This window comes from Oncorhynchus mykiss, chromosome 2, assembly GCF_013265735.2.
Source record: "Oncorhynchus mykiss isolate Arlee chromosome 2, USDA_OmykA_1.1, whole genome shotgun sequence".
Lineage (NCBI taxonomy): Eukaryota > Metazoa > Chordata > Actinopteri > Salmoniformes > Salmonidae > Oncorhynchus > Oncorhynchus mykiss.
Genome location: NC_048566.1, coordinates 98,187,238 through 98,207,237, shown reverse-complemented (window position 1 = coordinate 98,207,237; position 20,000 = coordinate 98,187,238). Strand labels below are relative to the sequence as shown.

The following is a 20,000-nucleotide window of genomic DNA, read 5'->3' as shown; positions in this document are numbered from 1 at the left end:
GGAGGTGGGACAGACAAAATCACACTGCTCACAGGTACCGGGAGGTGGGACAGACAAAATCATACCACCCACAGGTACCGGAAGGTGGGACAGACAAAATCACACCACCCACAGGTACCGGGAGGTGGGACAGACAAAATCACACTACCCACAGGTACCGGGAGGTGGGACAGACAAAATCATACCACCCACAGGTACCGGGAGGTGGGACAGACAAAATCACACTACCCACAGGTACCGGGAGGTGGGACAGACAAAATCACACCACCCACAGGTACCGGGAGGTGGGACAGACAAAATACACCACCCACAGGTACCGGGAGGTGGGACAGACAAAATCACACCACCCACAGGTACCGGGAGGTGGGACAGACAAAATCACACCACCCACAGGTACCGGGAGGTGGGACAGACAAAATCACACTACCCACAGGTACCGGGAGGTGGGACAGACAAAATCACACTACCCACAGGTACCGGGAGGTGGGACAGACAAAATCACACCGCCCACAGGTACCGGGAGGTGGGACAGACAAAATCACACCACCCACAGGTACCGGGAGGTGGGACAGACAAAATCACACCACCCACAGGTACCGGGAGGTGGGACAGACAAAATCACACCACCCACAGGTACCGGGAGGTGGGACAGACGAAATCACACCACCCACAGGTACCGGGAGGTGGGACAGACAAAATCACACCACCCACAGGTACCGGGAGGTGGGACAGACAAAATCATCACCACCCACAGGTACCGGGAGGTGGGACAGACAAAATCACACCCCCCACAGGTACCGAGAGGTGGGACAGACAGCAAGACTGTTAAATCATTGTTCACTTTGTGACTGACAGGCGACCTGTCCAGAATTGATTTATACATAATCTCACATATGCGAGAGTAAATATTATTGAATTAATTCTTAACTTTACGGTATAAGGTCTGATGTAAAACGTTTGGAAGGGATTTATTTTGGGAGCTGTAAAGTGAAAATAAATGGACTAAACTGAAGTGCTGAAGTGATTAGTGTCAGGACAATGAGGATCAACAATGTGGATTTTTCCAATGTCATATTTCATTGTGCACGCATGATAAGTTTAATATTGAACTATCTCTGATTAGAGAGGGAATGTTATTTATAATGAAGGTTACGTGGAGAAAATCGGACGTTTTTAAAAAAATCTAAACCCTCCCTGAATGCTTGAAAAAAAAAACACAGAAAAAAAAACAAGTGTCCCTCCCCTAAACTCAAAATAATAATTGTAAACAAAGTGGATAGTGGAGAACATGACTCACTTCTTGGCAAAACCAGAGCCTTAGATACGCGGTTTTAGAAACTGTTCTTCAAACTGGCAGCACAGGAATCTGCATGGCCAGAAGGTTGTGGGTTCTCTGGCAGCACAGGAATCTGCATGGCCAGAAGGTTGTGGGTTGGAGTAAGGATGGAAAGATCTCCTTCATAGTGAAAAGCAATTGACTTTTATATAAAAAAAACATTTCTACGTAATTTTCAGATATTAACATGATATTTATTTTAATACCACACAAATGACTGAAATGACAAAGTAAGAAAGATAGTCCTTTGTGTTCATCTTATCATATTGCTAAAGCAGCTTGTGGTGTTTACAACTAAAATGATCCTGTTTGTAAATAATTAAATCTTCAACGTCGTTATGAATCTCAGTATGTATGGGACTTCCAAAAGTTAGGCCTCCCTTTCCACTCTAGACAGTAGGCCTACCTTTCCACCCCAGACAGTAGACCTCCCTTTCCACCCCAGACAGTAGGCCTCCCTTTCCACCCCAGACAGTAGACCTCCCTTTCCACCCCAGACAGTAGACCTCCCTTTCCACCCCAGACAGTAGACCTCCCTTTCCACCCCAGACAGTAGACCTCCCTTTCCACCCCAGACAGTAGACGTCCCTTTCCACCCCAGACAGTAGGCCTACCTTTCCACCCCAGACAGTAGACCTCCCTTTCCACCCCAGACAGTAGACCTCCCTTTCCACTCTAGACAGTAGACCTCCCTTTCCACTCTAGACAGTAGGCATCCCTTTCCACCCCAGACAGTAGGCCTCTCTTTACACCCTAGACAGTAGACCTCCCTTTCCACCCCAGACAGTAGGCCTCCCTTCCCACTCTAGACAGTAGGCCTCTCTTTCCACCCCAGACAGTAGGCCTCCCTTTCCACCCCAGACAGTAGGCCTCCCTTTCCACTCTAGACAGTAGGCCTCCCTTTCCACTGTAGACAGTAGGCCTCCCTTTCCAACCCAGGCGGTAGGCCTCCCTTTCCACTCTAGACAGTAGGCCTCCCTTTCCACCCCAGACAGTAGACCTCCCTTTCCACCCCAGACAGTAGACCTCCCTTTCCACTCTAGACAGTAGACCTCCCTTTCCACTCTAGACAGTAGGCCTCCCTTTCCACCCCAGACAGTAGGCCTCTCTTTCCACCCTAGACAGTAGACCTCCCTTTCCACCCCAGACAGTAGGCCTCCCTTCCCACTCTAGACAGTAGGCCTCTCTTTCCACCCCAGACAGTAGGCCTCCCTTTCCACCCCAGACAGTAGGCCTCCCTTCCCACTCTAGACAGTATGCCCCCTTTCCACTCTAGACAGTAGGCCTCCCTTTCCAACCCAGGCGGTAGGCCTCCCTTTCCACTCTAGACAGTAGGCCTCCCTTTCCACCCCAGACAGTAGACCTCCCTTTCCACCCCAGACAGTAGGCCTCTCTTTCCACCCCAGACAGTAGACCTCCCTTTCCACTCTAGACAGTAGACCTCCCTTTCCACTCTAGACAGTAGGCCTCCCTTTCCACCCCAGACAGTAGGCCTACCTTTCCACCCTAGACAGTAGACCTCCCTTTCCACCCCAGACAGTAGGCCTCCCTTCCCACTCTAGACAGTAGGCCTCTCTTTCCACCCCAGACAGTAGGCCTCCCTTTCCACCCCAGACAGTAGGCCTCCCTTCCAACTCTAGACAGTATGCCCCCTTTCCACTCTAGACAGTAGGCCTCCCTTTCCACTGTAGACAGTAGGCCTCCCTTTCCACCCCAGGCGGTAGGCCTCCCTTTCCACTCTAGACAGTATGCCTACCGTTCCACCCCAGACAGTAGACCTCCCTTTCCACCCCAGACAGTAGACCTCCCTTTCCACCCCAGACAGTAGGCCTCCCTTCCCACTCTAGACAGTAGACCTCCCTTTCCACCCCAGACAGTAGGCCTCTCTTTCCACCCCAGACAGTAGACCTCCCTTTCCACCCCAGACAGTAGGCCTCCCTTCCCACTCTAGACAGTAGGCCTCTCTTTCCACCCCAGACAGTAGGCCTCCCTTTCCACCCCAGACAGTAGGCCTCCCTTCCCACTCTAGACAGTATGCCCCCTTTCCACTCTAGACAGTAGACCAACCAACGCAGAAAAATGAAACCTTTAACTGCTGGCTCCTGTTCTTCCGTGGCTTAACCCAATGACAGAATATTTCTCCTAAGAGCTGTCTGGGTTTAAACATATTCTATTGTACAGAAAGTGAATCGCTTAATCAATTGACAGTGACAGAAATAGATTACTTCCCAAGCAAAGATGAAAACAAAAAGTGTCTCTTTGGCGATAGAAGGTTGTAGCTCAGCCTCTGAATGTCAAAGAAAATAATCAATGATATTCCCCATAATGCATCAGAGTCACGTCTCTCCCAGGTATTTTACAGCTTGTTTTCTAGCATTGCGAACGAAAGCGCTTTTATAGATCACTTTATATAATCAGATTCTTTAAAAAAATATGTTCTTCTAAATCATAAAGTAACAATGGTTAGGCCTGTGTTTTCTGCCAGTTTCTTTACTAAAAGGCTGGCCTGTGGCATACCGTCTCATAACCCCTCAATTTTCAGTCTTGGGTTTTAACTTAACAGCCCTTCGCTGACACAGAGGTCGGCTAGTTAAAGAGTGCATTGGTGGGTGGAGGAGTTGACCGACAAAATCTATGGCTATTGCAGCCTATAGCCTAATTTCATTTGTCAAACAGGTAGGTCCACCTCTCATTGCACAAATAGGAAGAAATTTGCTCCAACACAAAGCCCTCTTGTTGTTAGTAAAGTCGAATTAAACTGAAGACGGTTGAAATGAATTATGCCTACTCGATGTTTCCTACGTTCAGCACCATGAGCTGTTAATTTCTGATTGATTGCGCCTTGGCTGCTGCTTCAAGTTTTAGAACCACAATATAAATGACTTGAATCTGACTTATTGTGAAGTCAATAACTCTGATAAATAAATCATGAGCAAGAAACAATTTGTTTTTAATTTAAAAAAAATCAATTATAGTACTAGCAAGCTATCAAAGTTCACCTCTGGTCCTCCTTTTCATCTCTGATCTTCTCAAACTGAACAGAACATAGGTTATAGGCTAGTCCATGTGCATTTTTTGGGGGGGAGGGGGACTAGGCTTCATCAACAACAAAAACATTTTGGGGGAAGAAGCCTTTGAATCACTTCCTGCACTGCCACTGAAGGCCTGCATAGCCATTGGTCAGGCAGCAAACAAAACAATTTAAAAAAAAATATTTTACCTTTACCTAGGCAAGTCAGTTAAGAACAAATTCTTATTTTCAATGACGGCCTAGGAATAGTGGGTTAACTGCCTGTTCAGGGGCAGAACGACAGATTTGTACCTTGTCAGCTCGGGGGTTTGAACTTGCAACCTTCCGGTTACTAGTCCAATACTCTAACCACTAGGCTACCCTGCCGCCCCATAAGATCATGAAAAGCAGAGCAGGCCGGGGTTCAGGGTTGGAAAATCCGAGCATGCACTTCTAACTAGCCTATAGGTTATGGATCATATGATTGAGACCACTCTAACTAGCCTATAGGTTATAGATCATGGGATTGAGACCACTCTAACTAGCCTATGGTTCATGGGATTGAGACCACTCTAACTAGCCTATAGGTTATGGATCATGGGATTGAGACCACTCTAACTAGCCTATGGATCATGGGATTGAGACCACTCTAACTAGCCTATGGATCATGGGATTGAGACCACTCTAACTAGCCTATAGGTTATGGATCATGGGATTGAGACCACTCTAACTAGCCTATAGGTTATAGATCATGGGATTGAGACCACTCTAACTAGCCTATAGGTTATGGATCATGGCATTGAGACCACTCTAACTAGCCTATAGGCTATGGATCATGGGATTGAGACCACTCTAACTAGCCTATAGGTTATGGATCATGGGATTGAGACCACTCTAGCTAGCCTATAGGTTATGGATCATGGGATTGAGACCACTCTAACTAGCCTATGGATCATGGGATTGAGACCACTCTAACTAGCCTATAGGTTATGGATCATGGGATTGAGACCACTCTAACTAGCCTATGGATCATGGGATTGAGACCACTCTAGCTAGCCTATAGGTTATGGATCATGGGATTGAGACCACTCTAACTAGCCTATGGATCATGGGATTGAGACCACTCTAACTAGCCTATGGATCATGGGATTGAGACCACTCTAACTAGCCTATAGGTTATGGATCTTGGGATTGAGACCACTCGAACTAGCCTATAGTGTGTTCTAGGGTTTAAATGCGTTCTAATGTTATAGTGTGTTCTAGGGTTTAAATGTCGTCTGATGTTCTTCGGTTTAAATGTGTTCTAATGTTATAGTGTGTTCTAGGGTTTAAATGTGTTCTAATGTTATAGTGTGTTCTATGGTTTAAATGTGTTCTAATGTTATAGTGTGTTCTAGGGTTTAAATGTCCTCTGATGTTCTTCGGTTTAAATGTGTTCTAATGCGATAGTGTGTTCTAGGGTTTAAATGTGTTCTAATGTTATAGTGTGTTCTATGGTTTAAATGTGTTCTAATGTTATAGTGTGTTCTTCGGTTTAAATGTCGTCTGATGTTCTTCGGTTTAAATGTGTTCTAATGTTATAGTGTGTTCTATGGTTTAAATGTGTTCTAATGTTATAGTGTGTTCTTCGGTTTAAATGTGTTCTAATGTTCAAGTGTGTTCTAGGGTTTAAATGTGTTCTAATGTTATAGTGTGTTCTATGGTTTAAATGTCCTCTGATGTTCTTCGGTTTAAATGTGTTCTAATGTTCAAGTGTGTTCTATGGTTTAAATGTGTTCTAATGTTATAGTGTGTTCTAGGGTTTAAATGTGTTCTAATGTTATAGTGTGTTCTAGGGTTTAAATGTCCTCTGATGTTCTTCGGTTTAAATGTGTTCTAATGTTCAAGTGTGTTCTATTGTGTATAGGGATTTTGATTGATAGATTTAGTTACTAATCACCTGTAGAATTAACTTTAAAGCAACGCTGAAGCAATGCCCGACAGCATCCATCTCAGAGAAATAATTACCAGCTTGAGAATAATATTGCAAGAATCAGATCACTGTCGGTTCTCCATTTCAAGCCCATGATGATACAAAGCAGCCAATGGCCCAATCCTAAATGGTACCCTATTCCCTATATAGTGCACTAGGGTCCATAAGGCCATGGTAAAAATGTAGTGCACTATATAGAGAATAGGGTGCCATTTGGGATGCAAACCATCTCTAGTCAGTCAGAGGCATTGTGATAGAAGGCCAGGGTTTGAGGGTGGGATGTTCTTGCTTTCACCAAATCCAGACACAATCACAGGGGGATTATGGGGCTAGAAAATGAAAATAGCATTTTATCTCTCATTAATTTCAATGCATGAGTCTGAGAGCTCTTTGATGGAAACTAGGAGACAAATACTAAAGATATGGATGAGCCAGAGAGGCAAGGAAGGGAGATTACAAGAAAGCAGGGCTCCAGTATGATAATGAGGAAGAAAGAGACAAAATGTTTTTGGGGGGGGAGGGAGGGGGGGGGGGGGGGTTCTCAAGTCCTTCGTAATCTCAGTCTCTGATCTCTGGTTCCGCAAAATAATGACAAAACTAACTTTGGGGACGGGCTAAACAGAAAAACATAATGAGAAGATTTATTGTGACATACACCGGATAGGTGCAGTGATAGGTGTTGTTTTACAGGGTCAGTCATAGTAGTATGATAGGTGTTGTTTTACAGAGCAGTCATAGTAGTATGATAGGTGTTGTTTTACAGGGTCAGCCATAGTAGTATGATAGGTGTTGTTTTACAGGGTCAGCCATAGTAGTATGATAGGTGTTGTTTTACAAGGTCAGTCATAGTAGTATGATAGGTGTTGTTTTACAGGGTCAGTCATAGTAGTATGATAGGTGTTGTTTTACAGGGTCAGTCATAGTAGTATGATAGGTGTTGTTTTACAGGGTCAGTCATAGTAGTATGATAGGTGTTGTTTTACAGGGTCAGTCATAGTAGTATGATAGGTGTTGTTTTACAGGGTCAGTCATAGTAGTACAGTAACGCTGGAGTAAATTAGGGTGAAGTGTCTTGGTCAAGGACCAAGTCAGATTTTTTACCTTGTCTTCGAAATGTGTCAAAAATATGGTTGTGTTTGTATGATTAAACGCTGTTCAAATGTCCTATGAATGAAAATTAAATTCCATGTATCTCTATTTATGTCTACAATACAGTCCTCAAATGAGAACTATCATTCTATCTGAAAGAGAAACACACTGGGGATGTATTTCAATCTGCTTTAAGAAGCTATATATATATATATTAAAAAAAATTGCACGCTGAGAATGTTGTGGTAATATTAGGTCAAACTTAAATATAACGTTTCTTAAATGTTTTAGAATTTTTTTGAGGACACCCAAGACAAGGTCAAATGTATATTGCGTGAACATCAATGGAATATTATGTTTTATATCTAAAACAAATATGCTGTGAACGTCATAAAAAAAAACAGACTTATTTAATTCTTACAACGTTAAGGGAATGTGCTGTGCAACCTAACTTAAACATTGTATGAATGTCATCACAATTAAGGATATTATGTGTTTTGGGAACCCATCTCCTGTAATGTACCAACACTGCTCCCACAATCTAATGACATGTTCTGGGAACCTTTTAAAGAACTCAGAAAGGCTGTTTTGTCAACATTCTTGTCGTATCGAAGGAATGTTTTGTGCACCCTGATACCAACATTATCTGAACGTCAGCACAACAGGACAGTTTTTTTTTGCGTTTTTTTGGGGAACATATGTCTTGTAATTTCCCCTCAGTGTTCCCACAACCTAATGAAACATTCTTGGAATCTTTAAAGAACAGACGGAATGTGTTCTTCGGAAACGTTCTGTTAACATCAGGTGAATGTTGTTGTTTTTTTGCACCCTAAAATAAACATTGTCAAATCATCCTCACAACTGGACAGTTTGGGTGTTTTTGGGAACATATATTTTGTAATATCCCACACAATATTCTTAACAGACTGTTCCCAGAACGTAATGAAACATTCAGGGAACCTTTAAAGAACAGACTAAATGTGTTCTAGGAACTTTATTGCAGCATCAAAGCAAATTATATATAAACATACAAACTTTTGGGGAACGTTCTGTGGGTGGTTGTTACCGATGTTGTGCACAACATTTTAGTGAACGCTAGAACATTCCAAGGATATTTCACCTAAAAACATTTTTGATAAATAAATCGATTTTTTTTAAAAATCAAAAACATTTCTCTTAATGTTTTTGGTATGTCATCATCCTAATGTTAGATAAAACCCTAACTACAACTTAATGGGAATCTTAGGTAATGTTCTGGAATGGTTCCCGGTTTGCTTGGGTTTTGTCTCCGCTACCGCATGGCAAGCGGTACCAGCGCACCAAGTCTGGAACCAACAGGACCCTGAATAGATTCTACCCCCCAATTCTTGTTAACCAATAGCTACTCTATCTGCATTGAACCGTTTTGCCCTAACTCTTCTTACGCATCACATACGCTCTTCTTGCTGTTTATTATCTATCCTGTTGCCTAGACACTTTTACCCTACCCACATATACATATTACCAACACTGCTGCTACTGTCTATTATCTATCCTGTTGCCTAGACACTTTTACCCTACATATATTTTTTTTTTTATTTTTTTTTTATTTTACCTTTATTTAACCAGGCAAGTCAGTTAAGAACAAATTCTTATTTTCAATGACGGCCTGGGAACAGTGGGTTAACTGCCTGTTCAGGGGCAGAACGACAGATTTGTACCTTGTCAGCTCGGGGGTTTGAACTCACAACCTTCCGGTTACTAGTCCAACGCTCTAACCACTAGGCTACCCTGCCGCTACCCTGCCTGCCGCCCCTAGATTTACATATCTAACTCAATTACCTCGTACCCCTGCACATCGACTCAGTACTGGTACCCCGTGTATATATCCAAGTTATTAACTCGTACCCCTGCACATGGACTCAGTACTGGTACCCCGTGTATATAGCCAAGTTATTACCTCGTACCCCTGCACATGGACTCAATACTGGTACCCCGTGTATATATCCAAGTTATTACCTCGTACCCCTGCACATCGACTCAGTACTGGTACCTCATGTATATAGCCATGTTATTACCTCATACCCCTGCACATCGACTCAGTACTGGTACCTTGTGTATATATATATGTATATATATATATATATATATAGCCAAGTTATTACCTCGTACGCCTGCACATCGACTCAGTACTGGTACCTTGTGTGTATATATATGTATATATATATATATATAGCCAAGTTATTACCTCGTACGCCTGCACATCGACTCAGTACTGGTACCTTGTGTATATAGCCAAGTTATTACCTCGTACCCCTGCACATCGACTCAGACTGGGCTGTGTTCATTAGTAAGAAAACGGTCTGAAACTGAGCAAAAGATTTAGTTCAAGTGTTCTCTAATCTAATGAACTAAGTTCTTGGATAATAAAGAGTGGTGAGCTCCTTTAGTTGAGGCAGTTGGGTTGGAAAGAAAAGCTCCCTCCCACCCGGAGGTGTTTTGAGTGAGAAAGAGGTTGAAACATCTGCTTGCTGTTAAGTAAAGTGCTAGCTACTCCGAACTGCCTATAAAAAAAAAAAGAGAAAGGGGAAAGTGATTGTGGCAGAGCTTCTCTCTGTTCATCATTGTTATTCCTCTCTTATCTGCACTCGGGGCTCATTTTCAGTTCTTCTCGAGTTTGGACTAGTTTCTCATGTCTATGAGAGCATGATTTGGAGAAACAGGCCTCTTCTATGAACTACAATGCAACCACCATTTTAAACAACATTGACAACCATATCCAGATCATTTTTTTGTGTTGGTAGACAGATCCTTTTCCCCCCCCAAAGAAAGCCGTATTAGTGCTGGCATAACTACATACTACTCAACGCCCATGAGTTGACAGATAAAACAAAGTGAATCTCTGGGCACCCAGAGGTTTAGGAGACACCCCCCAAACTGCTTTGGTACGGCTGTTCTCTTGGGCTCACCTGTCTCCTCTCCTGACAACAGTTATCTGTAGAGATGATCATGTCATTGCATACTGCTGGAGCACTGCCTACAACTGTCTGGCTCTGGCAATGTTCTGTTCATTTCACTATACACACACACACCCACACGACATGCACAAACACACACACACACTATACACACGCACACACACCCGCACACACACACACTATACACACACGCAGGCACGCACGAACACACACACACACACACACACACACACACACACACACACACTATACACACACACGCAGGCACGCACAAACACACACACACATACACACACGAACGCACACACACACACACACACTATACACACACACACAGGCACGCACGAACACACACACACATACATGGACGAACGCACACACGCACGCACTCACTATAAACAAACACTATACACACTCACGCACACTGAACACACACACGCACGCACTATACACACACACTATACACACTCACGCACACTGAACACACACACACACACATGCAAGTACACACGCTAGTGATGCGCGGGTTTGACTCAAAACCCGCAGTCCCCGCAGTTATATCCCTGGGGAATGTGGGTTTAGGGGTCATGAAATATTGTGTGGGTGGAGGTGTTAAAACACTTTTTTTTTTATCCATAAATGTATCATTCTTGTGCAACTTAAATCTGTAGGCTACATTGACGTTTTTCTTTCATTATTTTTGAAACTATCTGGTATTAGTGTGAAATCCTGAGCTTTAAGGTCTTACTAAAAGCGCGCCAAATAGTCTACACGGCTATCGCCAAACGCTTTTTAGGAGCAGGGCAGAACAAGTTAACATCGATCCACTGAGGCAACAAAACAAAAAAAAAAGGACAATGTCGGAGTTTGATTCAATAAGAGAAAAGCTGTGAAATAGAGTCGGAAATCAACAGGAAGCCAGAAAAGTCATGAAGGATTTAATGAAGTGGTCAAAGAGGACGATAGCAGTGATGATTATGAGACCCTATTAAAATTCCTCAGTCACAAGGCGGGGGGGAGGGGGGGGTTACTGTTCAGATTACTGTTCAGATTACTGTTCAGGTTACTGTTCAGATGGGTTACTGTTCAGATTACGGTTCAGATTACTGTTCAGATTACTGTTCAGATTATCGCTCAGATGGATTACTGTTCAGATGGATTACTGTTCAGATGGATTACTGTTCAGATGGATTACTGTTCTGATTACTTTTCAGATGGATTACTGTTCAGATGGATTACTGTTCAGATTACTGTTCAGATTACCGTTCAGATGGATTACTGTTCAGATGGATTACTGTTCAGATGGATTACTGTTCTGATTACTTTTCAGATGGATTACTGTTCAGATTACTGTTTAGATTACTGTTCAGATGGATTACTGTTCAGATGGGTTACTGTTCAGATTACTGTTCAAATTACTGTTCAGATTACTGTTCAGGTTACTGTTCAGATAAGTTACTGTTCAGATTACGGTTCAAATTACTGTTCAGATTACTGTTCAGATTACCGTTCAGATGGATTACTGTTCAGATGGATTACTGTTCAGATGGGTTACTGTTCAGATGGGTTACTGTTCAGATTGGTTACTGTTCAGATGGATTACTGTTCAGATGGGTTACTGTTCAGATGGGTTACTGTTCAGATGGGTTACTGTTCAGATGGATTACTGTTCAGATGGGTTACTGTTCAGATGGGTTACTGTTCAGATTACTGTTCAGATTACTGTTCAGATTACTGTTCAGGTTACTGTTCAGATTACTGTTCAGATGGATTACTGTTCAGATGGGTTACTGTTCAGATGGGTTACTGTTCAGATTACTGTTCAGATTACTGTTCAGATGGGTTACTGCTCAGATGGGTTACTGTTCAGATTACTGTTCAGATGGGTTACTGTTCAGATGGGTTACTGTTCAGATTACTGTTCAGATGGGTTACTGTTCAGATGGGTTACTGTTCAGATTACTGTTCAGATGGGTTATTGTTCAGATTACTGTTCAGATGGGTTACTGTTCAGATGGGTTACTGTTCAGATGGGTTACTGTTCAGATGGGTTACTGTTCAGATTACTGTTCAGATGGGTTACTGTTCAGATGGGTTACTGTTCAGATTACTGTTCAGATGGGTTATTGTTCAGATTACTGTTCAGATGGATTACTGTTCAGATGGGTTACTGTTCAGATTACCGTTCAGATGGGTTACTGTTCAGATGGGTTACTGTTCAGGTGGATTACTGTTCAGATGGATTACTGTTCAGATTACTGTTCAGATGGATTACTGTTCAGATGGATTACTGTTCAGATTACTGTTCAGATGGATTACTGTTCAGATGGGTTACTGTTCAGATGGATTACTGTTCAGATGGATTACTGTTCAGATTACTGTTCAGATTACTGTTCAGATGGATTACTGTTCAGATGGGTTACTGTTCAGATTACTGTTCAGATTACTGTTCAGATTACTGTTCAGATGGATTACTGTTCAGATGGGTTACTGTTCAGATTACTGTTCAGATTACTGTTCAGGTTGCTGTTAAAATGGGTTACTGTTCAGATTACTGTTCAGATGGGTTACTGTTCAGATGGGTTACTGTTCAGATGGATTACTGTTCAGATGGATTACTGTTCAGATGGGTTACTGTTCAGATCGATTACTGTTCAGATGGGTTATTGTTCAGATGGATTACTGTTCAGATGGGTTACTGTTCAGATTACTGTTCAGATTACTGTTCAGATTACTGTTCAGATGGATTACTGTTCAGATAGATTACTGTTCAGATGGGTTACTGTTCAGATTACTGTTCAGATGGATTACTGTTCAGATGGGTTACTGTTCAGATTACCGTTCAGATGGATTACTGTTCAGATGGATTACTGTTCAGATGGGTTACTGTTCAGATGGGTTACTGTTCAGATGGATTACTGTTCAGATGGGTTACTGTTCAGATGGATTACTGTTCAGATGGATTACTGTTCAGATTACTGTTCAGATGGGTTACTGTTCAGATGGATTACTGTTCAGATGGGTTACTGTTCAGATTACCGTTCAGATTACTGTTCAGATGGATTACTGTTCAGATTACTGTTCAGATGGATTACTGTTCAGATTACTGTTTAGATGGATTACTGTTCAGATGGATTACTGTTCAGATGATTTCATTTAGTCCTCTAGAACAGTGTTTCCTAACCCTGGTTCAACTTGTCAACTAATCATCAAACCTTCAATTAGTTGAAGGAGGTGTGTTTGTCCAGGACTACAATAACAATGTGTACTGTTGGGGGTACTGGAGGACCAGGGTTGGGGGTACTGGAGGACCAGGGTTGGGGGTACTGGAGGACCAGGGTTGGGGGTACTGGAGGACCAGGGTTGGGGGTACTGGAGGACCAGGGTTGGGGTACTGGAGGACCAGGGTTGGGGGTACTGGAGGACCAGGGTTGGGGGTGCTGGAGGACCAGGGTTGGGGGTACTGGAGGACCAGGGTTGGGGGTACTGGAGGACCAGGGTTGGGGGTACTTGAGGACCAGGGTTGGGGGTATTGGAGGACCAGGGTTGGGGGTACTGGAGGACCAGGGTTGGGGGTATTGGAGGACCAGGTTTGGGGGTATTGGATGACCAGGGTTGGGGGTACTGGCGGACTAGGTTGGGGGTACTGGAGGACCAGGTTTGGGGGTATTGGAGGACCAGGGTTGGGGGTACTGGAGGACCAGGGTTGGGGGTATTGGAGGACCAGGGTTGGGGGTATTGGAGGACCAGGGTTGGGGGTACTGGAGGACCAGGGTTGGGGGTACTGGAGGACCAGGGTTGGGGGTACTGGAGGACCAGGGTTGGGGGTACTGGAGGACCAGGGTTGGGGGTACTTGAGGACCAGGGTTGGGGGTATTGGAGGATCAGGGTTGGGGGTACTGGAGGACCAGGGTTGGGGGTATTGGAGGACCAGGTTTGGGGGTATTGGAGGACCAGGGTTGGGGGTACTGGAGGACCAGGGTTGGGGGTACTGGAGGACCAGGGTTGGGGGTATTGGAGGACCAGGTTTGGGGGTACTGGAGGACCAGGGTTGGGGGTATTGGAGGACCAGGGTTGGGGGTATTGGAGAACCAGGGTTGGGGGTATTGGAGGAACAGGGTTGGGGGTACTGGAGGACCAGGGTTGGGGGTACTGGAGGACCAGGGTTGGGGGTACTGGAGGACCAGGGTTGGGGGTACTGGAGGACCAGGGATGGGGGTATTGGAGGACCAGGGTTGGGAAACACTGTTCTAGGACAACACATGACAGAAGCGAAAGCTGCATGTATCTAATTATAAACAAGTTGACTAAGAAATAGCCTACCAAAATGTTGGAAATTAAAAGCAGAAACAAAATTAGGCCCCCCCCAAAAAAAATCCCGTGGTTCGGTTAGACCGTTTCCCGCTTTCTACTCCCTGGAAGAGGGACAGGTGATGAGTAATCATTGGGAATGCATCCAACGATATCCTCTCTCCCTGACGTTCCACTTCAAAATAAAACCTGTAAGAGTGTGTGTGTGTGTGTGTGTGTGTGTGTGTGTGTGTGTGTGTGTGTGTGTGTGTGTGTGTGTGTGTGTGTGTGTGTGACCTGAAGTGTTTTTTTTAAATATCTCTGCTTAACTCGATGAAGAGAAGACTACAGCCAATTTCAACTCTCATTCTCCTCGGCATCGGTGGCATCAAACACCTCTAAAAGGACAGACGCTGCTGTCTGAATCCGTTGGTTGGATAATAAAATACATTACCGTGAATATCTAACGCCGTCCATATCTCTGAAATGGTTTGATGAAACAGTCTGTGGTGGCTACTCTCTCTCTATCTTCCCCTCACACAGTGGATTACCCTTCTCTACCAGCTTCAAAGAGAGGGAGATATGGAGAGGTAAGGAGAGAGAAGGAGACATGGAGAGGTAGGGAGAGAGAAGGAGAGGTAGGGAGAGAGAAGGAGACATGGAGAGGTAGGGAGAGAGAAGGAGACATGGAGAGGTAGGGAGAGAGAAGGAGACATGGAGAGGTAGGGAGAGAGAAGGAGACATGGAGAGGTAAGGAGAGAGAAGGAGATATGGAGAGGTAGGGAGAGAGAAGGAGATATGGAGAGGTAGGGAGAGAGAAGGAGACATGGAGAGGTAGGGAGAGAGAAGGAGATATGGAGAGGTAGGGAGAGAGAAGGAGACATGGAGAGGTAGGGAGAGAGAAGGAGACATGGAGAGGTAGGGAGAGAGAAGGAGATATGGAGAGGTAGGGAGAGAGAAGGAGAGGTAGGGAGAGAGAAGGAGAGGTAGGGAGAGAGAAGGAGATATGGAGAGGTAGGGAGAGAGAAGGAGAGGTAGGGAGAGAGAAGGAGATATGGAGAGGTAGGGAGAGAGAAGGAGACATGGAGAGGTAGGGAGAGAGAAGGAGACATGGAGAGGTAGGGAGAGAGAAGGAGAGGTAGGGAGAGAGAAGGAGACATGGAGAGGTAGGGAGAGAGAAGGAGACATGGAGAGGTAGGGAGAGAGAAGGAGAGGTAGGGAGAGAGAAGGAGATATGGAGAGGTAGGGAGAGAGAAGGAGAGGTAGGGAGAGAGAAGGAGATATGGAGAGGTAGGGAGAGAGAAGGAGATATGGAGAGGTAGGGAGAGAGAAGGAGACATGGAGAGGTAGGGAGAGAGAAGGAGACATGGAGAGGTAGGGAGAGAGAAGGAGACATGGAGAGGTAGGGAGAGAGAAGGAGATATGGAGAGGTAGGGAGAGAGAAGGAGAGGTAGGGAGAGAGAAGGAGATATGGAGAGGTAGGGAGAGAGAAGGAGAGGTAGGGAGAGAGAAGGAGATATGGAGAGGTAGGGAGAGAGAAGGAGAGGTAGGGAGAGAGAAGGAGATATGGAGAGGTAGAGAGAGAGAAGGAGATATGGAGAGGTAGAGAGAGAGAAGGAGACATGGAGAGGTAGGGAGAGAGAAGGAGACATGGAGAGGTAGGGACAGAGAAGGAGATATGGAGAGGTAGGGAGAGAGAAGGAGAGGTAGGGAGAGAGAAGGAGATATGAAGAGGTAGGGAGAGAGAAGGAGAGGTGGGGAGAGAGAAGGAGATATGGAGAGGTAGGGAGAGAGAAGGAGAGGTAGGGAGAGAGAAGGAGATATGGAGAGGTAGAGAGAGAGAAGGAGATATGGAGAGGTAGAGAGAGAGAAGGAGACATGGAGAGGTAGGGAGAGAGAAGGAGATATGGAGAGGTAGGGAGAGAGAAGGAGAGGTAGGGAGAGAGAAGGAGATATGGAGAGGTAGGGAGAGAGAAGGAGAGGTAGGGAGAGAGAAGGAGATATGGAGAGGTAGAGAGAGAGAAGGAGATATGGAGAGGTAGAGAGAGAGAAGGAGACATGGAGAGGTAGGGAGAGAGAAGGAGATATGGAGAGGTAGGGAGAGAGAAGGAGATATGGAGAGGTAGGGAGAGAGAAGGAGATATGGAGAGGTAGGGAGAGAGAAGGAGATATGGAGAGGTAGGGAGAGAGAAGGAGATATGGAGAGGTAGGGAGAGAGAAGGAGACATGGAGAGGTAGGGAGAGAGAAGGAGACATGGAGATATAGGGAGAGAGAAGGAGACATGGAGAGGTAGGGAGAGAGAAGGAGAGGTAGGGAGAGAGAAGGAGATATGGAGATGTAGGGAGAGAGAAGGAGACATGGAGAGGTAGGGAGAGAGAAGGAGATATGGAGAGGTAGGGAGAGAGAAGGAGATATGGAGAGGTAGGGAGAGAGAAGGAGACATGGAGAGGTAGGGAGAGAGAAGGAGACATGGAGAGGTAGGGAGAGAGAAGGAGACATGGAGAGGTAGGGAGAGAGAAGGATATATGGAGAGGTAGAGAGAGAGAAGGAGATATGGAGAGGTAGAAAAATGGGTAGGGATTAGGATTGAAGGAGAGCGGAGGAGATTATACTTCTCAGTATGCAGCATACATTTCCCTTGACTATTGGCCAAGTAATGATTAGTATGTCTGGTAGTATGTCACACACACACACACACACACACACACACACACACACACACACACACACACACACACACACACATACTCAAAGTAAATCTCTCTTCTTCTCATCAGTTTTCTCACCAATGTAGAGTAACAAGGAAGCAGAGTAACAAGGAAGCAGATTAACAAGGAAGCAGATTAACAAGGAAGCAGAGTAACAAGGAACCAGAGTAAAAAGGAAGCAGAGTAACAAGGAACCAGAGTAACAAGGAAGCAGATTAACAAGGAACCAGAGTAAAAAGGAAGCAGATTAACAAGGAACCAGAGTAAAAAGGAAGCAGAGTAAAAAGGAACCAGAGTAAAAAGGAAGCAGATTAACAAGGAACCAGAGTAACAAGGAAGCAGATTAACAAGGAACCAGAGTAAAAAGGAAGCAGATTAACAAGGAACCAGAGTAACAAGGAAGCAGATTAACAAGGAACCAGAGTAAAAAGGAAGCAGATTAACAAGGAAGCTTCTATTACACGCAGTAGCATGTAATTTCTCTCCAGTGCTTCTGTCACAGATTTCTTTCATTTTTATTTTACCTTTATTTAACTCGGCAAGTCAGTTAAGAACAAATTCTTATTTTCAATGACGGCCTGGGAACAGTGGGTTAACTGGTCTAGGAACAGTGGGTTAACTGCCTGTTCAGGGGCAGAACGACAGATTTGTACCTTGTCAGCTCAGGGGTTTGAACTCGCAACCTTCCGGTTACTAGTCCAACGCTCTAACCACTAGGCTACCCTGCCACCTCATTCAAACATAGCCTTCCGGTTACTAGTCCAACGCTCTAACCACTAGGCTACCCTGCCACCTCATTCAAACATAGCTAGAAGAATGACTGCCAAATATTGATTGTATAATGGCTACACTCTCGCAGCTGTCAACTGGATAGTGGAGATACATACTGTACTAGCTAGCACTGACAGCTGTATTAGTAGAGAAGAACCACATAAATTACCCACAATACACTGTATGTTTAGGAGCTGTACAGACACAGACACCCATTGACATCACAGTCTTTCTCTGTAGTAGAACGAGTCCCAAACGATACCCCTTTCCCACTTACAGTGCACAATTTACGACCAGCGCCCACGGGGATCTGATCAACCTAGTGCACTATATAGGGAATGGAAAGCCATTTGGGATGCATACTTACACAGACACGCATTGACCTGCTCTGTACCGCAGGGGACATAGCGGGCTGCAAGCTAAGACTGTTTTAGAGCAGTGACCCACAAACACTAAAGCCTCAGGAGGCCACATGCTCTTTACTTCAGCCATGGCCTGTAACCGTCTGTCCCTGGAAGAGGAGTGCAAATAACAGTCTACCACATGTATAGTCTATACAGGAGTAGTCTATACTGGAATAGTCTATACTGGAATAGTCTATACTGGAAAAGTCTTTACAGGAGTAGTCTATACTGGAGTACTCTATACTGGAGTAGTCTATACTGGAATAGTCTATACTGGAGTACTCTATACTGGAGTAGTCTATACTGGAATAGTCTATACCGGAGTACTCTATACTGGAATAGTCTATACTGGAATAGTCTATACTGGAGTAGTCTATACTGGAATAGTCTATACCGGAGTAGTCTATACTGGAGTAGTCTATACTGGAGTAGTCTATACTGGAGTAGTCTATACTGGAGTAGTCTATACAGGAATAGTCTATACTGGAGTAGTCTATACTGGAGTACTCTATACTGGAGTAGTCTATACTGGAGTACTCTATACTGGAATAGTCCATCCTGGAATAGTCTATACTGGAGTACTCTATACTGGAGTAGTCTATACTGGAATAGTCTATACTGGAGTAGTCTATACTGAAGTGGTCTATACTGGAATAGTCTATACAGGAGTAGTCTATACTGGAATAGTCTATACATTAAAAAGCAGTGCCTAGAAAAGTCCAGTCAAAGCTAACCTGCAGACACTGGGGCGTATAGTGGAGTAATCCGTACATTATGAAACACTACGGTAACCACATAACATCCCGGTCTGAGTAAGAGCGTCCAGACAAGCTAACCCATGATAGACAAACCAGAACATGAAATAAAGTAATCTACGGATACTGGTTCGTACGTTCTCACTTAGTACAAGAATCGTGTCAAGAGTCTGGTTGAGTGGCAATGCTCTCTACTCGGAATCACATTGGCCAGCGTTCCCATGGCGACGAGGTTGGAGATCTGTGACATCACATATATTCTGTTCAGCTCTTACTTTCTGTCTCTCTCTCGCTCCATCGTCACTGGACTGTCTTTACACTAAGTGAGTGACCTGGATCACTCAAGTATGTAACTAAGGGCGCTTCAGTGCCTTCAATTGCATGTAATGGTTCAGCAAGCAAAATACTCTGAGCTCCAGCTACTGTGAACCTATGCTGTCTAATAGTTTGGGAACAGAACAGACCTGAAGTAGTAACAGACAAGTGGGAACAACCTGTACCAGAACAGACCTGAAGTAATAACAGACAAGTGGGAACAACCTGTACCAGAACAGACCTGAAGTAATAACAGACAAGGGGGAACAACCTGTACCAGAACAGAACAGTCCTGAAGTAATAACAGACAAGGGGGAACAACCTGTACCAGAACAGACCTGAAGTAATAACAGACAAGGGGGAACAACCTGTACCAGAACAGAACAGTCCTG

General features: G+C 44.5%; 1 protein-coding gene across 2 annotated transcripts in view; it reads right to left on the bottom strand.

Annotated features, from left to right (window-relative positions):
- The window catches only part of LOC118943874 (tetraspanin-18-like), a 107,782-nt gene that overhangs the window by 62,206 nt on the left and 25,576 nt on the right, over nucleotides 1–20,000 (bottom strand). Inside the window, exon 2 of one of the 2 annotated variants that reach the window (XM_036960371.1) lies at nucleotides 1,298–1,409. The exons of the other annotated variant lie outside the window; for it this stretch is intronic. The gene's annotated coding sequence lies outside the window, so the exon portion shown is untranslated. The remainder of the gene's footprint in view (nucleotides 1–1,297; nucleotides 1,410–20,000) is intronic. 2 annotated transcript variants of the gene reach the window in all.